This window comes from Macaca mulatta, chromosome 14 (assembly GCF_049350105.2).
Source record: "Macaca mulatta isolate MMU2019108-1 chromosome 14, T2T-MMU8v2.0, whole genome shotgun sequence".
Lineage (NCBI taxonomy): Eukaryota > Metazoa > Chordata > Mammalia > Primates > Cercopithecidae > Macaca > Macaca mulatta.
In genome coordinates this window covers 129,648,617-129,655,295 of record NC_133419.1, presented here as the reverse complement: position 1 = coordinate 129,655,295, position 6,679 = coordinate 129,648,617, and the positions used below count along the sequence as shown (strand labels likewise).

At 41.5% G+C, this 6,679-nt stretch overlaps 1 pseudogene; it reads left to right on the top strand.

Moving 5' to 3' along the window:
• The first annotated feature begins 2,524 nt into the window (after positions 1-2,524).
• On the top strand, positions 2,525-3,496 carry LOC144334588 (uncharacterized; annotated as a pseudogene).
• The last annotated feature ends 3,183 nt before the right edge of the window (positions 3,497-6,679 follow it).

Genomic DNA, 6,679 nt, shown 5'->3' with positions numbered 1-6,679 from the left:
GCCAGGCTGGTCTTGAACTCCTACCCTCAGGTGATCCACCCGCCTCAGCCTCCCAAAGTGCTGGGATTACAGGCATGAGCCACTGCGCCCGGCCCTGCTTCACCATTTCTAAGTCTCTTTCTTTAGAGTAAGCTCCTCAATGCCTTAGCCAGTTAGACCTCTGGGTACCTGCTTGGCTGGTCATTCAAACGTGCCCAGACAGGTCTGAATCTGCAAGGAGTATAGTGTAAATGTCATGCTGGGACTCTTCCTTTGCATGTTTAATATAACCCCCATTTAATATTGCACATTTTCATACAATGACCACTGTGTGGCATGCTGTTATTTTTTAAAATAGTAAAACAATTTTTATGCTTGATGAAAAATATTTATACGGAAAACTAATTGTTAAAAAGCAATCAATAGTTTATTAAAAAATCCACAAACATGAATTAAAATATGTGCAATCAAACATAGCCCCAAATTTTTATCACTTAATTAAAATATTTGAAAATAATTTTCACTTTTCTTAGGAACAATCCATAGCATTCAAAGAGGATGCCAGAGGATACATACTTTATTTGCTACAAGTAAGTATTGTATTACTATGGCCACACTCTAATATTTCTTCAGATGTGATATTTGCTCCTAGTCAATCTGGTGGTATTAATTTGCTTTCTAAATCAGGCAGGGACTGCAGGACAGATAGGCTGAATATTTAATATTTCTGTTCAAAACTTCAAGATACATGTACCTTTCAAGTTGCTCTTCAGCCTCTTTCTTGCCACAGCAGGAGTGATGCTTAGATGGTCAATTCTAAATGGAAGAACTCCAGCCCTCTCTAACTCACACAAAGTGCTTAGTTGAAAAGAGAACCTGGCCGGGCGTAGTGGCTCACGCCTGTAATCCCAGTTACTCAGGAGACTGAGGCACAAGAATCACTTGAACCCAGGAGACAGAGATTGCAGTGAGCTGAGATCACACCACTGCACTCCAGCCTGGGCAGAAGAGCAAGACTGTCTCACAAAAAAAAAAAAAAAAAGAAAAGTGAAAATTTCAGCCAATCATCTGAATGTGTCAGCCTCATAGCAAAGCATTGGAATGATTAATTTTTTTTTTACTTTTCACAGAGATTTGGGCAAGGTAGAGATACAGTTTTTGTTTTTGTTTTTGTTTTTTCCTGAAGAAGATACCAAATGACCAAGAGGAAATCTCTGATTTGAAATTACTAGAGAAAATTAGCCAATACCTTTGCGTATTATAACTACACATCGTTATCAAGAATGTTAAGACTCCTGAATGATGAAGTGGTATTCCAAGAAGAAAGACTGCTAAATAGAAATGTGGGGATTCTCTTTTGGAAGAGACTAATTTGGTAAGGAAATAGTTAGACTTGGATTCTGGGTCAATCAGAAACCAACCCTGGTCCAAATAAGAATGAGATAAATTCTTTGTGTAGCTATCACTAGAGAGCTTTGACCCCCATTCGGGTTGCATTTTGATTTTTATTCTATTTGCAAGAACCCTAGGGAGGGGGAGGGTCGCTGGCATCCCTAACCTAGTTCCCAACAGGGACACTGCCCATATTAAACAAGTGCAGGAGGGATGGGAGAAAAAAGAGCTTTTGAGAACATCATGTGCCTTCCTTAGCAGTGCTCGGGGCATTGGTGGACACGTGACTGGAGAACAGTACTCACAGAACCAGGGCAGAAAGGAATCCGAAAAGACAAATCATCCTAATTTATACAAATGAGACCAGGGTTTCCTCATTATTGGCAGGTTCTGGGTGAAATCTCAGATCTCCTGATTCTTTCAGTTCAGTATTCTTCCAGGACATCATTTGGTCAAAAGCTATTAGGAAAGTAAAGGGGAAAAAAAGAAGATGTTGCAACTTTGTGTATCAATCATGGGTATGAGTTTGCTCCTAGAAGCAAGGGATAGGTATTTGCTACGGGTCTCTAAATTGAAGAAAAGACTTCACCAAAAATGCCAACATATTCCTCAAAATAACAGTCTAATTTGGATGAGAAGGACTGCTACAAACATGATGACTCTGAGAAATGTCACTCACTCCTCCCCACCTCCAGCACTCTGGCCAATGGATAAAGACAAAGAACTGGGTTAAACGGGAGCCAAAGCATAAGCATTATTAGGGCCTCAGTGGGCTTTCCTTGTGTCTGTGCCACATGGGGTCAGTGGATGCCATGAAATGGGCTGGGGGTCTGGTCTCTCTTCTCCCAGTTCCAAAGGAGAGTGTGAGGTGGGGATGCCAGCCATGCTCTAGACCACTCTGCCTAGGAGCCAGTGACCTTTGAGGAAGCACTTGTGTACCTCACCAGATTGAACGGGCCAGCCGGGACCCCGTGCAGCGGGCCCTGTACAGAGAGGGGATGCTGGAGCATTATGCGGGGTGGCATCCCTGACTTTTTCATTCAGCTAACCTGTTCTGGTCTCCTAGCCAGAGAAAGGGGAATTCCCATGGAACCCCTATCTCTGAGAATCTCTGGACAAACCAGAGGTGTCTGTCCAGGGAGTGAAACCATAAATGAGAAGGAAGGACTCATTCCAAAGGAGCGTAGGTCCAAAGAAACAGAGTGCCTCTGGGAAAGTGACACTGCGAGGCCTGCCAGGGAATATTCCCCAGCACCTAGATTTTGGGAGCAGCCTAGAGCAGCCCTAACATCACTGGATGGTCAAGACAGAGTCAAAGAGGGGAGATTTCACAGATGGGTCCACCAGGCTTCAGGAGGCCTGTGCTGATGAGAGAGGGGGAAAGTGTGAGAAATTAGGAAAAAATGTTAGCGTCAGCACACAACTCTACAAATCGGACAACTCCTACCGGTCAGATAGCTTACGAATGTGGAAAATGTGACAGGTATTTACGCCGAATGGCAGACTTCCACTGACATCAGAGAAGTCACGGTGATGAAAAGTTTTGAATGCAAAGAATGTGGATGATTTCAGATGTAGCACGTTATTTGTCTGGCATCAGATAATGCACACTGGAAAGAAACCATTTAAATGTAAAGAATGCGGAAAAGGTTTAAATTCAGATGCAGTCTTGATTCAGCTTCAGAGAATCCACACTGGAGAATCTCCCTCTGAATGTAGGGAGGGTGGCAAGGCCTTCGGCAACAGCTCAGTCTTCCTTCAGCACCAGAGGTTCCACACTGGGGAGAAACTCTGTGAGTGTAACAAAGTTGGAAAACTTCTAGTTGTAGCTCAGGCTTCATTGTCCATCAGCAGTGCACACTTGGAAGAAACCCTGTGAATGTAAAGAGTCTGGGAATCTATTAAGCACAGCCTTGACTCAGGATCAGTGAATTCACACAGGAGAGAAGCACTTTACATGTAAGGATTGTAAGAAGGCATTCAATCAGAAAATAACCCTGATTCAGCACGAGGGAGTTCACACTGGTGAGAAACCTTACGAGTGTAAAAGGTGTGGGAGCCCCTCAGCTGGTGTGGAAACTTCATTACGCATCAGAAGCCACACGCTCAAAAGGCACCTATTTAAGCATAGGGTTAGCCACCGCCAGGCTCACTACACCCCTCTTTGTTTCTCTCTCTTTCATGATCTTTAACAGTGTCCCCATTGTCTCTCGTGGACTGTGTTGATTCTTAGCCATATGCCTCTGTCCCCACAGCTCTGCATATCTGGAATGCCCGCTTCTCCACCTGTCCAGTCATATATTTAATTCAGACTCTTGGCTTCCATCATGAAACGTTCCTCAAATTCTCTGAGCCCTTGCCTCCCCAACGTGAACTCTCTTTACAGTTAGAAAAGAAATAAAAAACAAACTCCAGACTTTCAAACATAAGACGAATATGAGTTTCCAGATTCAAGAATACGCCAAATGCCCAGCAGGATGGATTGGGGGGAACCCACATTAAAGAACACTACTGTGATTTATGAAAACACCAAGCTTAAAGAAGAAATCCTAAAAAGTTTCTAGAGAGGGGAAACAAAAGATCAGAAATGAGCATGGCATTAGATTTCTCAACAGCAACCTTGAAAATTAGGTGACAATGGTGTATGTCTTCAAAGTTCTAAGGAAAATGATTTCCACCCAGAATTCTATACCCTCAAGGGTAAGTATAGAATAAAGGCATTTCAGATGCATTAGATGTGCTCATGCATCCTTTCTCAGAGTGCAACACTAAGTAAGGGATAAACCAGGAAATAAAAAGACAGATATGTGGACACCCTATTTCAGTCTGTATATCGGAAGTCTCCTAAGTGCAAAAACAGAGGGGTTCTGTCCATGTGGAGCTCTATGCATCTTGGAGGATGTCCTTAGTAGGGTGAAACTTTCAGAGATCTACCTGGGGCACGGTGTCCACCCACTCTTCTTACTCTGTGCTACTCAATTGCAGTCCGTGCCTTCACAAAATTCAGGGTGTACATATCCTTTGAGTTAGATGCAAGGCCCTATTTGAGTTAATTTTTTTTTTTGAGACACGGTGTCACTCTGTTGCCCAGGCTGGAGTGCCGTGGTGCAATCACGGCTCACTGCAACCTCCACCTCCCAGGCTCAAGAGATCCTCCCACCTCAGCCTCTCGAGCAACTGGGACCACAGGCACATGCCACCATGCCCTGCTAATTTTTGTATTTTTTGTAGAGATGGGGTTTCACCATGTTGCCAAGGCTGGTCTCAAACTCCTGGATTCAAGCAATCACCGCTTCAGTCCCCCAAAGTGCTGCTGGGATTACAGGCTTGAGCCACCACGCCCAGCCTGTCTTAAATTTATCTCACTGCTCTTCCAAGTGACCTCAAGGCAGGAAACATTTTCTTGTAACTTCATCTAGTTATTTTTTATGAACAGGGAAGAATATGCCATTATTTTCTGTTACTTGTGGAAAAGAGGGAAGATGTAAACGTGCTCTGTTTTAGCATCCACTTATGCAGGCAGGTTGATTTTGCCCATTGCAGGAAGCAGAGGGTAGTGGTTAGTATAACAATACCACAGCAAGGATGACTTTGGTTTGAACCCAGGTGCATGACCTTGCTTAAGTTATAGCAACTCTGTGTTCTAATTTCCTTATCTGTGAAATGGGGATGACAATTAATCTACCTCATAGGTTTGTGTTGAGTATTACATGTATTGATGCATGTAGAAGTGCTTTGAACAGAGACTATGCATAATAAAACAAAGTGTTACCTATTAGGGCTTTAGTGATAGCTAGACTGGAAATGGTGGGACTGGGTATAGAGGAAAGGGTAGAGAGGAGAGCCAGCTTTCTTGATGGTAGCAGTTCTGAGTAACAGAGAGAGAGAGAGAGAGAGAGAGAGAGAGAGAGAAAATGAGAGCCTGCCACGCACGGTCAAACATCCATTGCCCAAGTTTCAAAGCAGGGACAGCTGTGAAAATGGATACCAGACTTTCAACAATCTCAAGAAGGTAAGACTGTCCTCCTCTTCCTGTTTATTACCAGCTTTGTTTTAATAAATAAAGCAAATTGTTCTTCCTTTGTGTTTGCTGTGGTTTCTCAAAAGACACCGAGTTACTCTCAAGTTGATTTTTTTTCAATGAACTTTAGAATTTTTAGAAAAATTCAAATTCAGAAATAAGACAAGAGTGAGCAGCATATCCTTTTAATGTCATATGGGAACAAAGGCCACCTTAGGATTTCAGGGAAATGTACTTAGTTCATTGTTCACTATTGACTGAAGGTCCCAAACTAATTACTTGCTAAGTGAAGTACTTGCTAAATTGGAGTGAAGTTACCTGCTAAGTTGTAGATTTCTGTCTGGTAGAGATGCAAATAACTTCTGTCATTTGAAACAGATCACCTCAAAGATTTACGGTCTATTGGGCAATAACCGGTTTGTTTGTTTGTTTAAATCAAATCTGGCAATCTTATCCTAACATTTCTCTGTTAGGTTGCTTATAAGAAATGAATGGTCCAAACTCTCAGAATCAGTCTTAACATCTTACTGGTTTCCTCATTAATTAATGAGTTAAATAAAACCTTTGACATGAGCTTCATATTTGCTGGGTAGTCAGGATGTTACCTTTCTGAAATTTATCTGTTAACAGATTATGTTTTTCCTAAAAATATCTTACTGGGATTTTTATTGGAATTCATTCCATTTATAGCTTTACTGGGGAGAATTGACATCTTTACAATACTGACATTAACTATTCAGCACCTTGTCTATTTTTCCCTTTCCTTAGAGTTCTATAGTTTCCTTCATTTAAATAATACACATTCTTGGGTAACTTATATGTTGGTTGTTGTTAATGAGAGTTGTTTCAGTTTTTATTTTCCAACTGGTTATTTTTTGGAATATAAGAAAGTTTTTTGGTGTGTATAACCTACCTTCTTACTGTATTGTCAGGTTATTTTCAATAGATTTTTTAAAGCATTTCCATATTTGATTATAATAATGTTATAATCAAATAATGATAATTTTGCTGCTCCTTCACCAATATTTGTACCTCCTTTATCTTCTCATGAAGCACCTTCAGAACAGTGTTGAGTAATGGAATGGTGGGCACTGTTGAATAACATTATCAGGCTTATTGTGAGATAAAATGTTTAAAAGGCACTAGAGGAAAAGCATATTTTTAGCAACTTAGACACAAAAGAAAGGTATCTTTACATACCTCGATCTCTATTTTCACCTAGTTCCTTTCTCCTGCCAATACCTCCAACCTTGAGTCCTCTGTGTATTGGAGACAGGAAGGAAGTTT